Source organism: Triturus cristatus, chromosome 4_2, assembly GCF_964204655.1.
Source record: "Triturus cristatus chromosome 4_2, aTriCri1.1, whole genome shotgun sequence".
Classification (NCBI taxonomy): domain Eukaryota; kingdom Metazoa; phylum Chordata; class Amphibia; order Caudata; family Salamandridae; genus Triturus; species Triturus cristatus.
Genome location: NC_140586.1, coordinates 646085014 through 646105974, shown reverse-complemented (window position 1 = coordinate 646105974; position 20961 = coordinate 646085014). Strand labels below are relative to the sequence as shown.

The 20961-nt window shown below is 47.3% G+C and overlaps 1 long non-coding RNA gene across 2 annotated transcripts in view; it reads left to right on the top strand.

Moving 5' to 3' along the window:
* Positions 1-20961, top strand: part of LOC146834809 (uncharacterized) — a 53829-nt gene that overhangs the window by 8796 nt on the left and 24072 nt on the right. The window contains exon 4 of one of the 2 annotated variants that reach the window (XR_014960339.1): positions 16302-16457. The exons of the other annotated variant lie outside the window; for it this stretch is intronic. This is a non-coding gene — a long non-coding RNA (uncharacterized LOC146834809). The remainder of the gene's footprint in view (positions 1-16301; positions 16458-20961) is intronic. 2 annotated transcript variants of the gene reach the window in all.

The window sequence follows — 20961 nt, the reverse complement described above, 5'->3', positions numbered from 1 at the left end:
AAATGGTCCCTCCAACCCCTCTGCCTAGTAACACTAAGAAATATAGGCAGTGGGTGACCATTAATGGCCATAGGGTGGAAGCTCTCAGACACCGGAGCGAGTGTGACAGCTGTCAAGTGTCACTTGGTGTCCAGAGAGCAGGTGGTCCCTCATGCATTCTACCCCGTTGTAGCTGCTGACAACTCACAGAGTCAGTGTGAGGTAGCTCAAGTTCCCTTTGAGTGGGGGGGGGTCTCAGGTACTCTTCAGGTTGCTGTGCGGCCCGCCATGCCTGTTGATTGTCTCTTGGGCAATGATTTGGAGGACTCCCCTTGGGCTAAGGTGGAGAGAAAAGCGCATCTGGAAATGTTGGGTCTGCCTGAGTGGGTGTGTGCGACCACCCGGTCCATGTCAGTCAGTAAGGGTGTTGATGGGGGCCCGGAGCCTGAAAGTATGGCCCAGGTCCCAACCGTGAAGAGAAGAGGCAGGGGGCGCGGGAGACCGTCCCCCATCGTTCCCGCGGTCCAGGAGGGAGCAGACCCTGAGGGGGATGCCCTGGAACCGACAGGAGAACAAGTGGCCGAACTGGGAGACCTGCCCGAGCTGACCCATTGGCAGCAGGATGGTGGTCCCTCCAGGGAGGAATTTTTTGCTGAACAGAAAGTGTGCCCTTCTCTTGTGGGTATGAGGCAGCAGGCCTCAGCCCAAACGACAGGTGATCAGTCAGGATCACATTGGGTCTACTGGGAGAACGACCTCCTGTATAGCGAGCCTAAGGCTGCTGAACCTGGGTCAGCCCGTGTGCTGGTGGTACCCCAGCGCTTCAGAGCCTTCCTACTGGGGTTGGCTCATGACGTTCCGTTAGCTGGACATCTGGGGCAGGACAAGACCTATGACAGGCTTGTCACCCATTTTTATTGGCCCCAGATGAGAAGGGATTCAGATATCCATTGTAGGACATGTCAAACTTGCCAGGCAAGTGGGAAAAGTGGGCGGAAGCAGAAGGCTCCCCTCCAACCTTTTCCCGTCGTCAGTACCCCCTTTGAGCGAGTGGGAATTGACATTGTGGGGCCACTGGACCCCAAGACAGCCATGGGCAACAGGTTTATCCTGGTCTTGGTGGACCATGCCACCCGGTACCCGGAAGCCATCCCTCTCCGAACAGTGACGGCCCCCGTGGTGGGACGGGCACTGATGGGTGTTTTCTCCCGCATGGGGTTCCCCAGAGAGGTGGTGTCAGACCGGGGCACCAACTTCATTTCGAATTATATGAAGTCTCTGTGGAAGGAGTGTGGGGTAACCTACAAGTTTACCACTCCTTACCACCCTCAAGGTAATGGGCTGGTTGAGAGATTCAACCGGACCCTAAAAGGCATGATCATGGGTCTTGAAGAACCAATGAGGCGTAAATGGGACGTCCTCTTGCCATGCCTGCTGTTTGCTTACCGTGAGGTGCCACAGAAGTCTCTAGGGTTCAGCCCCTTTGAGCTTTTGTATGGTCACCCGGTAAGAGGACCTTTGAGTCTGGTCAAAGAAGGCAGGGAGCAATCTCCCAGGAAACCTCCCCAGGATGTATATAGTTACATGCTGGCCTTTAGGAACCAGACTCGGCGCTTCAGAGATCTTGCTCAGGCAAATCTGGAGGCCAGCCAGGAAGAGATGAAGCGGTGGTACGATCAGAATGCCACTCTGGTTGAGCTTCAACCTGGTCAGAAAGTTTGGGTCATGGCCCCTGTGGAACCTTGTGCGCTCAAGGACAGGTGGACTGGACCGTTTGAGGTTGTGGAGAAAAAGAGCGATGTCACCTACTTGGTGGACTTGAAGTCTCCCAGGAACCCCTTAAGGGTCCTGCATGTCAACCGGTTAAAACCCCACTTAGAAAGGTCCGAAGTGGGCATGCTCCTTGCCACAGATGCTGGGATGGAGGAGGAGAGTGAGCCTCTTCCTGACCTCCTGTGTGCAAAAGAAAAAGATGGGTCAGTGGATGGTGTTGTCCTCTCTGACACACTGACCCCTGAGCAGCAGCAAGATTGTCGCCATCTGTTGGTACAATTCCCTGATCTGTTCTCCTTAATCCCTGGTGTCACTCAGTGGTGTGTCCATGATGTGGACACCGGGGACAGCACTCCTGTGAGGCACAAGGCCTACAGGGTGACTGACAAGGTCAGAGCATACATCCAGGAGGAGGTCTCCAAGATGTTTGCCTTAGGGGTGGTTGAGTCCTCTAGCAGTCCTTGGGCCAGCCCAGTGGTCTTGGTCCCAAAGGCTGCAGCGCCTGGTGCTTCACCAGAACTTCGGTTCTGTGTGGATTACCGAGGACTCAATTCGGTCACTAAGACTGACGCGCACCCCATCCCCAGAGCTGATGAGCTCATCGATCGGTTGGGGGCTGCCCGGTACCTTAGTACGTTTGATCTAACGTCTGGGTACTGGCAGATCGCCTTGACTGATGGGGCAAAAGAGAGGTCTGCATTCTCCACACCAGATGGGCACTACCAGTTCCGTGTGATGCCCTTTGGGATGAAGAATGCCCCTGCCACATTCCAGAGGTTGGTTAACCAGGTATTGGCCGGGCTGGAAGATTTCAGCGCCGCCTACCTGGACGATATAGCAGTGTTCAGCGCCAGCTGGGAGGAACACTTGCGCCACCTCCAGGAAGTGTTGTTGGCCCTGCGCAGAGCAGGCCTCACAATCAAGGCTAGTAAGTGCCAGATTGGGCAGGGTTCAGTGGTGTACTTGGGGCACCAAGTAGGGAGCGGCAAGGTGGCCCCCCTGCAACCCAAGATAGATACCATCCTGGCTTGGGAACCGCCCAAAACCCAGACTCAGGTGAGAGCCTTCTTGGGTCTCGCGGGTTACTACAGGAGGTTTGTCAAGGGGTATGGCAACATTGTGCACCCCTTGACCTCGCTGACTTCCAGGAAGCAGCCGAGACTTGTGATCTGGACTGACGCCTGTCAGAAAGCCTTTGACACCCTGAAAACTGCAATGTGTACAGCACCGGTCCTCCAGGCACCCGACTTTTCAAAAGAATTCATTGTCCAGACGGACGCTTCAGAGCATGGTGTGGGGGCTGTTCTAGCACAGATGAATGAGGAGGGCCGAGACTTACCTGTAGCCTTCATCAGCCGGAGGTTACTTCCCAGGGAACAAAGGTGGAGTGCGATAGAGCGTGAGGCATTTGCTGTGGTCTGGGCGCTGAAGAAGCTAAGACCCTACTTGTTTGGGTCTCACTTCCGGGTTCAGACGGACCACAGGCCCCTCAGATGGTTAATGCAGATGAGGGGTGAGAACCCAAAGCGGTTGAGGTGGTCCATTTCCCTACAGGGGATGGACTTTACGGTGGAACACCGCCCTGGTACAGATCACGCCAATGCTGATGGTCTGTCCAGATTTTTCCGCCTTAGTGATGAGGACTCCCTGGGTGAAGGGTAGTTCTCCCCACATTTCAGCTGGAGGGGACACGTGTTAGACCTGGCATCATTGGCATGAGTCTCTCCTCCATTTTTTTTCTGTTTGCCTCCTCCGTTTACGATGTTTTTGCTAGATTATTGCTTTGGGCACTGTGCCACTGCTGATCAGTGCCACAGTGCAAGTGCTCCCTATGTTAAATTGTTACATGGATTGGTGTTACCATGATTGGCTTGGTTGACTTACTGTTCAGACCCTAGTCTAGTGCACTGCGTGTGCCAAGGGCGTGTAAGTTAACTGCTGCTGGTGGGCTTGCAGCACTGGTTGTGCCACCCACAGAAGCAGCGTGCAAAATGTGTCTCAGGCCTGCCACCGCGGCGCCTGCGTGCAGTCCCTGACTGCCCTGTCGACTTGGTAAGGAAACCTACTTACCAGTCTCTAAAACCTTCCCTTTGCCACATTTCAGACACCTCTATGGTAGGCCCTAGGGCAGGGTGCATTGTTGGTACAAGGTAGGTCATGCCCTGATGTGTGTGGCATGACCTAATAGTGAATTACAGCCATTTTCGTTTTCACTATTGAAGGGCTACCTGCCTCCAATAGGCCAGACTGGGCAGACTGGTTATTAACTCCATTATAATCTATCTGACTCAGGGAGCATGGTAGCAAGTCGAGTTTAGTATCCCTGAACTCAGAATTTAATAACGCACCCTTTAGGATGGATGGGTTTTAAATTCTATGTTTGAAAATAGCACTTTTAGAAAGTGGCTATTTTCTTGTCCAACTATCCACCGGTCTCTGCTGGTTTGGTGTGTGTGTCAGGGGCTGGGTGGCTCCAGAGGTCTGAGTGAGTCAGTGTGGGGTGAATGGGGCGTTTACACGTAGAGTGAGGGAAGAGTAGCCTGCCCTGCCTGACACAATACTGGCTCCGCCTCCTGCTGGGCGACTGATAGCCCTGCTCCTGCCAGTGACAATACTGGCTCCGCCTCCTGCTGGGCGGCTGAGGACTCTGCCCTGCTCAGTGAATAGGCCAGGTGCCTCTGCCTGGCAACACCCACAACAAACCTGAGATGGTGGGAATCTCCCTGCTTGGACAAAGGGAACAAAGGGAAAAAGGGGTATAAGAGAAGGACCCCTGAACCAAGAACTCGGATCACTTCTGACAAGGAAACCTGTACCAAGGACAAGAAGCCTGCTGATCTAAGGACTTGCCTCCCCTTTCTGCCAGAGTGCTGTTTTGCTGTGGAGGAACCTGACAGCCGCTTCTTTATTTTTGCCAAGGAACAAGGAGAGAGGAACTTGGTGTGTACTCTCTGAACACTTGCTAGGAAATCTCCAAGGACTGGAAGAGTGCCAGTCTCCTGCTGAAGTCACAGGGCCAAAGGACTTCACCATTTGCTGAATTGCTGGAAAGTGTTGTTTCCAGTACACAAGGGAAAATCTGCAGTCTCGACGCCGCCGGGCCCGATCGACGCCAGCAGCAACGCCAGTGAGCAGTGGGTATCGGCCCCGGCTCCAAGTGACCCCGTCTCGACGCCGGTATCAACGCCAGTGAGGAGTGAGTATCGGCTCTACCTCCAAGCAACCCCGTCCCGACGCCGCTGCTGATCGCATCGACTCGACGCCCTTCTCGACGCCGTGAGTGCTGCTCCGGCCCGACATCCCTCGACGCCGCTGCGGATTGACCCGACTCCGAGGCACGACCTCGACGCCGATCTCGACGCCGTGGATCATCGTTTTCTTCGTTTCGCAAGGTACTGTACTTGTGGGGTCTGTTGCGACTCCAGGCTCGACGTAGCGCTCCTCGCGGTCGACGCCGAACCTTGGGAATCTTGTAGACTCGACGTCGTGTGACTCCTGTGGGGGTTACATTGTTGCCAAAGAACTGTGCTCAGAAGAATACTTTGCTAAAGAACTATTTGCCAAGAAGAAACCTTACTTGAACTATTATCTTTCCTTCCAAAGAGTATTTATTAAGACTGTGGTATATTTTTGTCGTTATTTGGTCTTGTGCTAAGCCTTATATAAAAATCCTATTTTTATAATAACTTCTGTGTCGTGTCCATCTGTAGTGTATTCACTTTATTACTGTATGTGGTCATAAATGCTTAACACACTGCCTCTGAGATAAGCCTGTCTGCTCTGCCAAGCTACCAAGGGGGTAGCAGGGGTTATCTGAGTGTGTAATCCCCTTGCCCTGACTAGAGTTGGTTGGTCCCTATTTGTCAGAAGTGTATACCTCTGCCAACTAGAGACCGCCGGTTCTAACAGTGGTGCTGGTAATGGTGGTGTTTGTGGTAATGGCAGTGATAATGCTGATGGTGGTAATGATAGTGGTGTAGTCTTGATGATGGTGTTTATGTTATTAGTAGTGCTGGTAATAGTGCTGTTGGTGGTAGATGTTACTGGTGGCAATGGTGATGGTAATGGTAATAATAGTGGTAGTAGTGTGACAGTGGTGATGGTTGTGGTAATGGTGGAGAGAATGGTGGTGGTTCAAATGGCTGGAATGGCAATGGAGACAGTATCAGCTGTGATAATAGTAGTGAGGCACTAGAAGAAGAATCTTTATTTCAGACGAATCGGCCATAAAAACACAGATGAAAAATTCAGTACAAGCCATTAGATAAAAAGAGACGAGCATTACAATATAAAAAACGGGCAGTTATTCTGGTTAAAACAACATTACAGCACAAACAGCGCTCCATTTTCCCCCAGACTTCCTCAGTGGATCAGAAAGCACGTCTAAAATTATGTAATTTACTAAAAGTGCATGTGCAATACATAGGGGAAGCGGGGCCTACCGATGATAATGAGTCAGATTCAATAAAGTGCATATGCATTATGTAAACAGCCAAAGGTTGTTAAAGTGCTCCAGTATCATAGAAAAGGGAAAAAACCATTCATAGTACATAGTTAAGATATCCCCTCTTGTGTTCCTAAGGCGCATCGCTACTCTTAGAAAGTTTACAATACAGTGCAATGTTAAAATATCTGCATAAAGTTTCAGGTACAGTAAAGCTACCTTAGCCTGTCTAAAACCAGCCTTTTTTAAAACTCTTTGTAAAAAATGTTTCCTTGGGGGCATATAATACGGGCATAACAGCACGAAGTGAAGGGTGTCCTGTGGAGATTGAAGATCGCAGCCGTAGGGACCCTTCTGCTCCACCGTTTTAGTAAAACCTGCAGGCACCGCTAGGCTGTGATGTATGGAGTTCAACCTGAAGCGTGTCATAAGGAACCTATCCTGGGCACTGTGGATGAGATACAGGTAAGGTTCGATGCCCGGGCAGGATTTCGTCAGTATGTGGCTTCTCACTGCGGGTTTTGTTATCTCTTGGTCTTCCCTGATAGAACCCAGTAAATTCAAAAACTCCCCTTTAACAATGGTCTTCTCCTTTGCCAAGATTTTAGTAGGGTGAGTAAAAAGTTCCAGGTGACCCGTGGCCTTAAGAGAATCTCTGATATATTTGAGCCATGGGATATTCATCCCTTTGTCCCGTGCCAGGCAGTCCTGAATGATATCTCTTGTCAGGGCCGCCTCTAGGTTTGACCAGATCTTAATCCAACAGCTAACCGGTTTTCTTTTTATCCTGTCCTCGATGTGGGCAATACCCAGCTCTTCATGTACAATGAAGCCCGGGGTACTTTGTGGCACTTTCAACAGTCTTCTTAAAAGTTTATTCTCTTCAGTATGGAGCGACTTTGTGTCCACCTCACTGCCGTAGAGAACTTTGGCGAAACATATTTAATTGTAAAGAATCAGGATCTGGTCAGGAGCCCAACGGCCCAGCCTATGTGCGTGATTCAAAATTGCCCCCATGCTTCTGGTTAGTGAACGACATTTACCCTCCAGCAAAGGTCTCAAATTAAGCCTGGAGTCAACCAATAACTTTAGGTATGAGAAGGACTGAACTTCTTCAATACAGTGTGCCCCACTCATGTATTTATATTTATTTTGGGGCGCCTTCCCTACCTCCATTATGTAGGATTTGGCTAGGTTTGCTGACAAATCCAGGCTCTCCATGAAGTGGATAAAACCGTCTAACAAAGTTTGTAGGCCATGCGGGGTTGGGGCCAGAAGTACTGCATCATCTGCGTAGAGCAGAACCTGAACCTCCCTGTGGCCTATCTTAGGCGAGTCCACTCCCAGCCCAGCCAGTGCTTTCTCTAAGCCGTTAATATAGAGGGTGAATAAAAAAGGTGCTAAAATACAGCCCTGTCTAACTCCTCTCGTACAGGGGAACTGATCTGTCAGACTGCCCTCCTCGTTGTACCTAACCTGGGCATGGGTGTTCATGTGTAGGGATCTCAGAATATTTACTAGGCCCTGATCCACTCCCAGTCCCTCCATAAGTTCCCACAGTTTGTTCCTGTTTACCCGATCGAATGCGGCTGTGAGGTCCATGAACGCCAGGTACACAGTTTCTTGGCTCGCTATCGTGTACTTGGCGGTCAGGAGATACAGGTTGAGAAATTGGTCCGTTGTAGACCGGCCGGCCCTGAAACCATATTGTGTGTCCGTTATGATCTTGTGTTCTTATGACCAATCTAATAGACGGTTAAGTATAACTCTGCCAAGAACTTTCACGGACACATCTATCAGGGAAATGGGCCTGTAACAGGACGGGCTCTCCCTGTTACCTTTTTTAAAGATTGGCACAATTATGGGTGTTGACCAAGATTCAGGCAGGCACTATGCTATCAAGATCTCGAATGACTATGCATTGCCACTGTAAAACCTTTTGAAAATCATTACTGTTTATTTATTATAATGCTTTTACCCAACCAAAGTGCAGTACAATGATAACCATTTTAGCAGGCTTGCAATACGCAGTTACAGAATGGTTATACTGGATGAGGTGGTAGCACTGCAACTTCTTCAAGATGAAAAGACTGGGGGATAATTTAATGAGAGAAGGAGCTCAGGCAACAGGTTAAGAGCTAATAACGCAAGTCTGATAAAGTGAAAATAAAAGATTAACATATAAATTTCGAATGGTCTTCCGAGGGCCAAGTAGATATTTTGGAATACCGAAATAAAGTTAGGAAAAGTGGTTGAGTTATTAAAAGAACACGAATTAAAGAAAATACTTAAGAGGAGAAACGGATAGAAATGGTTTGATCTTGCATAGACTACACAAGTGGAAATGATACATCTTGACAACTGAAGAAAGTGAGAAGTAAAAGGAACAGACTTGATAACCACACTGTCCAAAATGTGGTGCCCAAAGAGAGAAAGAGATCTGACCATATTGAAAAATTATAGGAAGAGGAGTAGACCTTGAATCAAAAGCAGGAGAAAAATAACCTCTGTTTAGTGATTACATTTAAGAAAGTGCACAGACATCTTCTAAATCAAATAAACGTGTAGATACAATTTTTGTAAAGTAGAAAAGTAAAAGTAAGTTTGCTAATCCTCTGCATACAGTGAGAGTCAAAACCAAAGGAGGAATTAATAGAAGATAAAGGAACTAGGGCTATAGAAAGTAAAGGACCCAGAAAAGACACATGAGAGGACCCAATGTGAGCCAGCAAGGAATAAGAACGGGCGGCCTTCCTAGAAACTGAGATTAAGTGACCAGAGAGATAAGAGGGAAACAAATTTAGTGTTGAGGGATCAGCCCCAAAGGTCGACAAAGAATGTAAGAGGACAGAGTGATCCACCATGTTTGAAGCAACAATCAAGGTCCTGGCAGGATGGCTGCCAGGAGATTAGCATTGAAAACAAATTACCGGCCATGGAGCATGGCTAGTCCAGAAAAGAAGCCAAGATAAGGCTGACAAAAATAAGTGTGTGTTAGAGCAGGAGCCAGGATTACAGTGACTAGCAGTTCCAGGATTTCATTGAGCAGCAGTAAAGTACCCTCAGAGGGAGCATGCTTGCATGTCTGTGACTGCTCCTTCCAGATGTGGAGGCAGACAGCAAGAAGGCACTATGCCACAAATCACACTACCTGGCAAGGCAACCCCCAAATGGCCGTCCTGAGGGACGATACATAATGATACTGACATTGCCTGTGAGCCAGTGGCTGCAGAGTGCTGACCCAGTCTCTCACTATGTCATGTGCGCTGTCCTGTGTTATGTGTGATGTCCTGTGCATGTGGGCTGCCTCAGTCTCTCACTCTGTCATGTGTGCTGTCACGTGAACTGGCCCAGTCTCTCACTCTGTCATGTGTGCTGTCCTGTGGGCTGACCCAGTCACTCACTCTGTCTCGGTGCTGTCGCATGGACTGACCCAGTCACTCACGCTGTCATGTGTGCTGTCCTGTGGGCTGACCCAGTCACTCACTCTGTCATGTGTGCTGTCGTGTGGACTGACCCAGACTCTCACTCTGTCATGTGTGCTGTCTCGTGGACTGACTCAATCACTCACTCTGTCATGTGTGCTTTCCTGTGGTCTAACCCACTCACTCACTCTGTTATGTGTCTTCTAGTCTGCCCCAGTCACTCACTCTGTTATGTGTGCTGTTGTGTGTACAGACCCAGTCACTCACTCTGTTATGTGTGATGGCATGTGTGCTGCCCCAGCCTCTCAATCACTCTGTTATGTGTGCTGTCCAGTGGGCTGACCCACTCACTCAGTTATATGTGGTGTCCTGTGGGCTGACTGTTGTAATCTAGGAAGTTTGTAATGCATCTACTCTCTGTTGCTGTCCTTGCCTTGCTGCTCAGTCTGTGTGATGTCATCGGAATGTTGAGTGTGTTTGAGTGGAAGCAAAGATCAGTTGGAGATGGGCTGAGCAGCAGGGAGGCTGCTCCTGGTGGGGCATCAATGGATATTAATCAAGGCCTAATCTGAACTTGTTGTGGATCCTATCTAAAGAATAAAGCTGAGATCTTGGACCACATCTATTGACTACCTAGCTTTCTTTAATTGCAACACTGACCCACTCATTCACTTTATGTGTCCTGTAGGCTGCCCCAGTCACTCACTCTGTTATGTGTGCTGTCGTGTGAGCTGCCCCAGCCTCTCAATCACTCTGTTATGTGTGCTGTCCAGTGGGCTGACTCACTCAGTCAGTTATATGTGGTGTCCTGTGGGCTGGCCCACTCATTCACTTTGTTATGTGTCCTGTAGGCTGCCCCAGTCACTCACTCTGTTATGTGTGCTGTTGTGTGGACTGACCCAGACACTCACTCTGTTACACTCTCTCTGTTATGTGTGCTGTCGTGTGGACTGACCCAGTCACTCTGTTATGTGTCCTGCCCTGTGTTGTGTGTTGTCCAGTGGGCTGTGCTGAAATAATGTGTACTTTTCTCCCACAGCTATCTACCCATGTCTTCCGCAACCCGTATGTAAAGCGCTCTGATACCCGCTTGGGTCATGTTCGCACTATACAAATCTTAAATACATAAAAAATAAAAAAATGTGTCAATGACACTCCAAAAGAGTAATGACTGAAGGAGGTCGCCCACAGCCCCTCTCTGTGTGAAGTATTTGATGTATTCATTTTCAAGATTACATGAGGTTGATTAGGCAGCAAAACCTGCTTCTCTTAGACAGGCCTAAAAAGCCCAGGGAGGTAGGTAGAAGTGGGGGATGCAAGTATGTCCGACTTACATGTAACAGGTAGTGTTTACACAGCAACTGTAAAGGGGTGGAGTAAATGCAGTAACTTTCCAAAACTGTTTTAGAGTTATTGCCTGTTGGCTATATTTTCTCCTTCAAATGCATGTTTTCACTTTATCCAACATTTTGCCCCGCGCCCTAGCTTTCACTGTTTGACAGGTAGTGTTTACACAGCAACTGTAAAGGGGTGGAGTAAATGCAGTAACTTTCCAAAACTGTTTTAGAGTTATTGCCTGTTGGCTATATTTTCTCCTTCAAATGCATGTTTTCACTTTATCCAACATTTTGCCCCGCGCCCTAGCTTTCACTGTTTGACCGCGAGGTTTATTAGCCAAGTGTCCGCTTTAGCAGTGAGACAGTCTTGGCCACATTGGCAGACAGCACCTTGCTGTTCTGACTTTCAGTTTGACGTTTAACCCGACTACCGCACACATAAGTGAAAATTAACAGACGCAGGCCTGTCTACAGTACAATACATGCATCTGTTTGGCATCTCAAGCAGGTATTTTTCCTATCTGGCGTAAGTGCTCAGAACCACAATCTGCTCACCTATGTTACACCTGTAGATAGGTGGCGTGAGTTGTGCAGAAAACACAGGAGAGGCCTGTTTACCTATGATGAGTAGTGGAAGCGGTGCCATTAAAGTACGACTTTTGTCCCAGAAATGACCAAGCAATGTCTTTTTGAATTATAGGCAGGTGAGTGCCTTCACCGAACAAGGATCCCGCAAGGCGAGTGGAACACAAATTAAGCAGGGATCTAAATACTCTCTTTTCTTTCTGCACCCCCCTCCCGTTGCCCTCCCCTAAGTCTCTCAGCAGCAGACATGACGCTGTTGAGGACTCAAGATAGGACAAAGGTCATCCTTGGCGATGTCACCTTCAGTCTAAGGGTGTGTGATGTCACGCCGGCTATACTGGCAGTTTGACTAATTCGTTTTAGTGATGCTGAGGCAGATTGGGGACTATGTAAAAACAATAACGCAATCTTGTATCACCCGAATGCTTACAGATAGTGGACACGTTTTGAAAAAACATACAAAGGAAGAAACCCTCAATGCGAGTTACAACAGACAGTTACAGACAGTCGGTGGTATGTTTTGGCCCCCCCAGTAGCAGGGAGGATTTCTCATCCTTCTAATGCCAATATTGCATAGTTGAGTGTCCAATTATCTGTCCTTTCAGATCAGTGTGCCTTTCTTCAATGTGTTGGCTTTGGTGAAACCCTTTTTAATATGTCCGAGACATAAAATCAATATCCTTCCTTGCGCGTGGACTGCTGCTCTCCAGTTACAAGCTCTAACAGGGACATGCAAGTGAATTCCTGCACTGCATCCCTCCCGCACTTTGCTGGGGGCTGACATTTATTATTTGAAGTTTGCCCTAATTAAAGTTCAGTTGACATTTGCTTGCCTGGGGTGCTACTAACAGCACAAAGCAATGAATAAATGATGACAGAGTGTGTGCAGCGCTGCATCATCATATGGGCTTCGATGAACCTAGACAAGGCGCGGATACTGGGGTGCTGGTTAGAGGAGATCCTCAGAGGGAATTCAGGGGTGCGAAGTTATCTGTCCGACTGGCTAAAGAGCCCTGTTTTCAAAACATGTTTAAAATTTATGCGATCAAGTTCGATTAATAACGTTAATAGCAATTCAGCGCTGGGAAAAGGGCCTGGAAAAGAACTTGCAGAATGATAAAATTAGAGGTGACATGATTGGATGATGGAGATGACGCATTGATGGACTGAAAGCATAAAATGTAATATGATGTGCAACTGTAAGATGAAGTACCTGTTTAACCATTTCATCATCTGCTAAAGTGGATTTGCAAAGCAACAGAAGTTGAAACTGCCCCTTTGCCAAACTCCACAGAGCGAAAAACTGCACAAAAGTAAGGAAATGAGTGCTCTGAAAATACTACACAGACCACAAAATCTAAAAGGTTTGCGCTGGTGCGGTTTTATTTTGATAAGATTGGAGTCAGTCTTTCTGTTGCCTGTAAATTCCAGTTGACCAGTTTCAACTTGATCCGTTTGGCACCAGAGGAGTTCACAGATAAAAAGATACCGGCTCTTGAAAAGGCAAGTTGAGGACTGGCGGAGTAGTGGTCAGACTTTTCAAAGAAAATTTGGGTATAATTGTATTGCCCTAGTCATTTATTTAGCATCAAATGGTGTATCCTAAGGCACAAAGGGACTGAAACATTGACCAAAAAGTGATACGTTTTAAAGACCACTGAACGCTTTTGTTGGAAAATATGAAAAATTAGAGACACATTCTAGAGCACATTCGTTCAGACCCAATATAATGATCCTAGCTTTTACATTCCATGCTCTACATCTCCACTTCTCCGTTGGTGAAAACAGGACTTGAAAGCAACTTTATAAAGACTTTGGAGTTCTCATCCCTCCTCAAAAGAATTTCATTGACCATGAGTACCACATAGAGCCCTGTCAACTACACTGGGTCAAGTACAGATCCTATTAGTCAACTTTTATTTTATTTATTTCAAGAGTTTTATAGAGCGTGGGTGTGACTCATCCAGGCATCAGAGCACTGAACAAATTGTAGACAGGCTATGCATACAGAGCAAATGGCAAAGATAGTTATGAGTGAGAGCAGCAAGAACTGTAGAGCTTACGTTTAGTACGTTGAAGCACAATCCAATATTGTCAACAAAAGATTCATCTTGTGATCAGCAACGTTATTAATGGAGGTATTTGATCATAAGAAATCTTTTCATTTCTATTTTGAAGGCAGTAATCGAGGGATTGGTTCTGATAGTGGGTGTCAGTGAGTTTCAAATTCTAGGTGCTAGGACAGAGAATGAGCGGTTGTATGTTGTCTTTCTGTAAAGCTTCTGCAGTTTCAGTAATAGTGAATTGGCACTTCTCAAGGAGAGACTGCTCCTTGGCTGCTCCAGTTTATTGGCCAGGTAAGTGGGAGTGTTGTGGTGCAGAGCCTTATGAGTCGTGCAGGCTATTTTCAGCTGGATCCTTGCTTGCCTGTTTAAAAGTTTTAGGTCTGGACTAATGTGATCAAACTTCCTGGATCCCGAGACTAACTGCTGAATTCAGTACAGCTTTTAATGGTGCTAGCCTAGTTTTGGGCAGGTCTGCGAAAGTCTGGAAATGACACGGGATTGTACTGCCATGCAGAGGTTTAATTTTCTTTTGGATGCTTAGCTGATCGTTGGCTCCCCTGGTTGTTGTGCCGATATGATCTTGCATATTCAGATGTTTGTCCATAGTTACACCAAGGGATCTCGTGGAGTCGAGGATGGTCGGAAACAGTTAAGAGCTGTCAGTTGTTTGAGCCATACCTGTATTGGGATAGAGCAGTTGTGGGGGTGATCAGGAGGAATTCCATTTTTTGAGTTCTTTGAACATGAGGTGGATGCGAGTAAGCCAATGCCGGGTTTGCATCAGGGGTTGGTTGAGAGTCTTGACATCTTCGGGGGTTGAGATTTTCAAGTATGGCTGAGTGTCTTCAGCATACATAAAAATATTTCAGTGCTTTAGAATTTCCATGAGGTGTTCCATAAACAGATTGAATAGCAAAGGAGAGAGTGTGGATCCTTGAGGTACTCCCATATAGGTGGGAGTGGTGTCGGAGAGGGTATGCTTGATATTTATCCTTTGACATCTGTGGGTGTAGGAATGATGCAAACTAGCTTACAACGGATCCGGATAGCCCCATCCTTGCCTCCAGAAGGCTGATCATGCTGTCATTTTTGCTGTGTTGAAAGCAGAGGATAGATCCAGTAGTATAAAGAGACATGATTCATTTTGATCAAGCAGTCTCAAGGCATCAACAACAATATGTTTTAGCGCTGTTATTTAGTGCTGAAGCCAGATGGGCAATCGTCTAGAAGATGGAACTTATCAATATGGTCACAGAGTTGTAAGTGCACACATTTTCCTAGGACCGTGATAGTGTATGGACGTTGGTAATGGGTTAGAAGTTGTTGAGGTTAGACTGTTCTGCAGTAGGATTTTTGAGTAAAGGAGTAACCTGTCCTATTTTTAGACAGTCCAGCATCAGGCCCTGAGTTAGGGATGCATTAATAATCCTGGTCCAGAGCTGTAGAATGGAGGATTTTAGTTTGTTTGTAAGTTTAGCGGGCATAAAATCAGAGAAATGGGTGGAGGGTTTTAGCGATGTTATAATATTGAGAATGTCGACTTCGTCTGGAATTTTGAAACCATTTAGCATTGTTTTCTGAGAAGGAGGTTGTTTGGGGGCTATTCCCCAGTTGTCGAATGGGACGGAGATTGGAAAGGGAATGGTTTGGAGGATGTTGGGAAGCGATATGTGGTTCTGATTCGCTCTCCCCTACTCGAAAGCTAGTGTTCTGGAATCATAGTCCTTCTTTCCTTTCTAGGAACCTGAAAGGAGAAATTATAGTCCTTCTCTCCTTTCTAGGGACCTGAAGTGAGAGGTCAAGATTAGTTTTGGCTATGAAGAGATTATAGGGATGCCATTTTGCTAGAGAGGGTTCCAGGGCACTGGGAGCCCCAGCAGCAGACACCGATAGCCTGCTGTAGTCCGATATGCAGGGGAGTGCACCAAAGTCTGTTGCCAGTCAGACCATACATTGTAGGTGAGTAGTGGTCAAACTCTGTAGTTCTCCCCCCCTCAAAGCCTATCATGTACAGTGAAAAACAATGAGGAGCCCCAATTGTAACCACAATCCCCTGGTGATAACAATCATCTCACTGCCATGGAGATGTCCATTTAGAAAAGTTCCCAAACGAGTGCTGTGCTGCACATGAGTGCCCCGCCACTTAACATGGGTGCTCCGTGGTTCTCCTCACCAGGGAGAGTCAGAGGAAAGGAGGGCAGCCTCCCCGGTCCTCGTGCAGGACAGCAAAATAGCGAACGAGACAAACAAGACCAGAGACAGCAGAAAACAAACACAAGAGCATGACCCTGTCTTGCTGCCAATCATCTCCTCCTCTCTGGGACCAGCAGGGGGTGTGTCTGGGCTGAAACCATCAGTGGGAAGGACCGTCCCAGGAATTAGGGAATCGGATTTCATCCGCTGTCATCCCCGTCTCATGGAGATCAGCAGGGGAGGCCTCAGAGCCATGTCAGGTAGTAGGCAGTCTTCTGGTGGAACCCACAGCTTTGTGGCATCCACCGGGCTGTCTGGGCTCCACAAGCAATGATTCAGGACCCTGCAACCACCAATCCTCATGACTGAGCCAATCCCATCAGGCAGCTCCAGCAGAAAAGTCGGGTGAAGGGCAGGCCCGCGACCAGGTCCGGGAACTGCCGGCTCCTATGTGTCATCTCCCAATGAACGTGAACTGAAACATCTTCTCTATCTGCAGGCAGCTTTCCAACGGCAGGGGGTAGGTCCTGCAGGTCACCGAGTTCGGCTCCTTCAGTCGACCATCACGAGGGATCCTCAGCGCCTCCTCCGCAGGAAAGGAGCTCACTGTGGCAAGAACTTTCCGATCCTGCCTATGGGAGTAGCCAGCTTCTAGGTAAGAGCATGTATATGCAGCACGTCAGGGTGATGTTGTTGATGGCTGGGGTAATACGGGGATATTTACAGATTGTAGATCCCCAACCCAGGAGCCTTCTTAAGGAGCTCCTGCATGGCGGCGATCTTCAACGTTTGCAGTGATACTGACTTCCATTTTGATGTAGGGGTTCAAACAATTAGCTGAGCAGCCACAGCTGAACTCCTTCTGTGCAGATGACCTCTTAATAAATATGTTATAGCATAACATATAAAAAAAATGTAAACGATTAAACAATGCTGCAGGTTATTCACGCAGCACACTTCTCACCATGTTGACATTTGTCCTTTATTGTACATGTATGAAATTGTGTTATGGGTTGTTTGGGGTGAAACGCTACTCAAGTAGCAACCACAATTCTTTATTAGAGTGAAGTCACAAGCAAACCCTAAATTAATCTGCACTCAACCCTCTGGTAGCTTAGTGCAGAGCAGTCAGGCTTAACTTAGAGGCAATGTGTAAAGTATTTATTCAGCTCTTCAAATAGTAATAAAGTTAAACACAACACAATAACAACCCCACACCAATTCAGAAAAATAGAGTAAAACACATTAAATATTTTAAGACCAAAAGGACAAAAAACCCAATCAGTAGAACTGAGGATATGCAATTGTAAATATTTAAGTGAAAATAGCACCAAAAAGCACAAACCACCAACTGTGGTTATGTGTTCGCCCAGGTCTGGGATAAAGTCACAAGTTCAGACTGATCGCGATGGAGCGTGGGCTGGCTACAGGGATCCAGTTGGGCCCGTTGATCCCAAGTACCTTAAATCCTGGCTGCTGAGTGTAGCAGAGTCCTATGTTGAGGATGCGTTGCACAGGGGCAGTTCCTAGGAGCTGCAGAGCTGCAATGCAAGGTCATCGAGGATGCCATATAGGAGGGGCTTGCAATGCGATGTCCTGCGTCGAGGATGCATCACACATCAGCGGTTCCTGGAGGCCTGTGAGCGGTGATGTAAAGTCCTGCAAAGAGAATGGGCTCTCGCAGCGGTCTGATGTAGACTTTGGAAAGGTGATGTGTCATGCAGTGGCTGCAATATAGAGTTTTGGTTAGGCAATGTGTCGAGCAGCTGCTCTGATGTGTCAGTTCTGCTGGTACCACAGTTGAGCTGGCAAAGCACCATCAGGTTCACTTTCAAGGGTCCAGGAATGGGGTGGCACCACTTGAGAGGGCAGGAAATACAGCTGGCAGCGTCCAGGTGCCGGGTCGCAGATGGAGGAAGCCTGTTCTGTCCCTCAGGCTTCTGATTAGGTGGCCAGCCAACTAGGCCTTGGAGTCACTCTGGCGGTCCTGGGTTCAAGATGCAAGTCCAGTCCTTCTCACTCAGGAAGGAGGGCAGAAGGGTAGCAGGGCAGCAGAGTGGCTGTCCTTATAGCAGCAGAGCAGTCCTTCCCCTGAGTCTTCCACATGTTCAGATGTGTACTGAAGAGTTGGATCTTAGGGTCCAATATTTATAGCAGTTGCCCACTTTGAAGTCAACCAAGCAAGCAGTATTTATATATCGCGGCTTGTCACCTGAGAGAGTATCTAGGTGCTGTGCCACGGGTCTTAGTCAAAGAGCCAGATCCTGAGTCCTTTCCTGAATTGGGTCAACGAGGGTGTAGTCCAAAGGTGGAGGGGGAGAGTGTTCTAGACTTTGGTGGCGAGGTGGGAGAAGGAGCATCCTTCGGAGCGGCAGAGGCAAATGCACGGTATCTGTGCGAGGATGAGGTGAGCGGAGTGGAGTTCATGGGAGGTCGGTGGAAATTCAGACAGTGTTTCATAAAGGTGAGTCCTCAGTCGAGGAGGGCTTTGTAGGCTTGGGTCAAAAGCTTGAATTAACATATCTTCTGGATAGGGAATAAGTGGAGGTCCTTCAGGTGCTGGGTGATGTGGGTCCTCTTGGGTAGGTTGAGGATCAGTCTGGCTGCTGTCTGGAGTCTTTTCATGAGTTCAGTGGTGGCGCATGCATAGAGTGCTTTGCCGTAGGCCAGCCAGCTGATGATAGGTGAATATGTCACAGTTTTCCTGATGCTGAAGGGGAGCCACTTGAAGACTTTGCGGAGCATGCAGAGAGTGTGGAGGCAGGCTGAGGAGACGATGTTGACCTGACGTTTCATGGAGAGTTCGCTGTCCAGAATGATGCCGAGGTTACAGGCATACTCTTTCGGAGTGGGGGTGGGTCCGAGTTCTGTTGACCCCCAGGAGTCGTTCCAGAGTGCAGTGTGTCTGATGAAGGTCAGGACTTCAGTTTTGTACTTGTTGAGCTTCAGGTATTTCATCCAGGCTAACTCGTTCTTCAAACAGCTGTGGAAGTTGGTTTTCATTGAGGCCGGGTCCGCTGAGAGCGAGAGGACAAGTTAGGTATCGTCAGCTTAGGAGATGATGTGGATGTCATGAGATCTGACGACGACTGCGAGTGGTGTCATGTAGATGTTGAATAGGGTTGGGCTGAGTAATGAGCCTTGAGGGACACCGCAGATGGTGTGCTTAGGTTGTAGGGTGAAGGGGGAGGAACGGGTTCTGTGGGTGTGACCCGTGAGAAAGGATACCATGCACCTGAGAGTGTTGTCTATAATTACGATCCGACACAGTCAATCGATGGGTGTGTCATGGTAGATAGTGTCAAAGGCTGTGGAGAGGTCCAGCAGGATCAGGGCAGCTGATTCTCCTCTATTGAGCAGGATGCAGATGTCATCTGTTGCAGCAATGAGGGCTGTCTCAGTGCTGTGATTGGCTTTGAAACCTGATTGAGAGAGGTATAGCAGGCTGTTTCTTTCCAGATGTTCGGTGAGTTGGAAATTTATGGCCTTCTCCAGGACTGTGGCGGAAATGGGAGCAGTGAGATGGGATGGTAGTTCTGGAGCACGCTTGAGTCTCCTGAGGGTTTCTTGAGAAGTGGTCTAACCTCTGCATGTTTCCAGGCTTCAGAAAAGGTGGCTGTGGTGATGGAGGTGTTGAGGATGTTGGTGAACCGGTGGCTGATCTCATCTCTTATGAGTTTAAAAAGTCGGTGGGGACATGGGTAGGTGGGTGCTCCCGAGTGGATGGAATTCATTATAGTAGTTGTTTGGTATGCTGAGTTGTTCCCATGTGGTTAGTGGGTAGTCGGCGGTATTCATTATTGGGATGTTGAGGAGATCAGTAAGTTGGTGATCAATGCTTTTGTAGATGGTTGCTATGTTTTTGTGGAAGTGATCGGAAATGGCTTCACAGAGTTGCTGTGAGGAGGGGAACAAGTTTTCGGTGGCTGGCAGGCAGGTGAAATCTCAGACGATGGTGAAGAGTTCCCTGGCTTGTTTGGCACTGGTCTCTACCCAGCGAGTCAGGGTCTCTTTTTTCGTGGCTTTGAGGTGGCAGTGTTAGTTGTTGAGGGAGGATTTGAAGGTGGCTTGGTCAGTGTGGTTCCTGCTGGAGCGCCAATTTCTTCCCAATTGCTTGCACCTGCATTTTGACGTGCTGAGCTCCGGGTGTACCAATTGGCTCAATTGGTAGGACAAGGTTCTGGAGGCCAGATGTTATGTTTATATTTAATGCTTCATCAACTATTCATGTTGACTATGATTGCTGAGCAAAATTGAAATGTTTCATTAACAATTATTAATGTATTTACACATGGTTATTATTAATAAAAGGGTTTTTAACCATGTAGTTTGTTGCTATTTCAAAATATTAGCATTTGATAAAGCCAATTGACTTATCCAATATGAGAAGATGACTTTTTTTAAGTTTAGAAAGCTTTATTAAGGTGATAAACAGAGTAAAACATCAGTACATAGAAAATAAAGAGGAGTGTCGTTATTGAAATAAATTTAACAATAGGGTAAAATATGAATCATACCTCCGTTGAGAGAACTATACAAAATCAAATGCATTTTTAGAAAATTTAAATGAGAAGGGGGGAAGGAAAAGACCAAAAGAAAAAAAGGGAAAAAGAGTGAGAAGATAGAGCGAGAAAAGAGAGGGGTCTAAAACCAGAAGAAAGACAGTTATATAACAATGGGTGAAAACAGGAAGCAAGGAGAGTAAAAAGAAAAAACAATAACTAATACATTAGAATGCATACACAAGCTTAACCTGGAAAGAAAAAAAGTTAAAGGCAGCCACAGCAAGTCTTTTTTGATCAACAAAGTAGTAGAATTAGCAAAAGCTCGATCCAGTCTGTGATGATGACAAAGTAAATTCCACCAAGCTTGAAATGAAATTTTTGAAGTGTCCTTCCAGTTTGTAGTAATAACTAGAAGAGTAATAGCAAAAAATAGATCGATAAACTTACCCACAGTACTATGAACATCCCAAACTGAGGAGCAGCTACCGAAAAATACATGAGAAATCTCAAAAGGAACATCAGTCGATAAAATATCATTCAGTTTTAACCAAACATGAGACCAGAGAGATTTAACTAGAGGACAATGGAAAAACATATGTAGGAAATCACTGTTAGTATGAGGACAAGACCAGCACTTTGGGGAGTCTAATAATG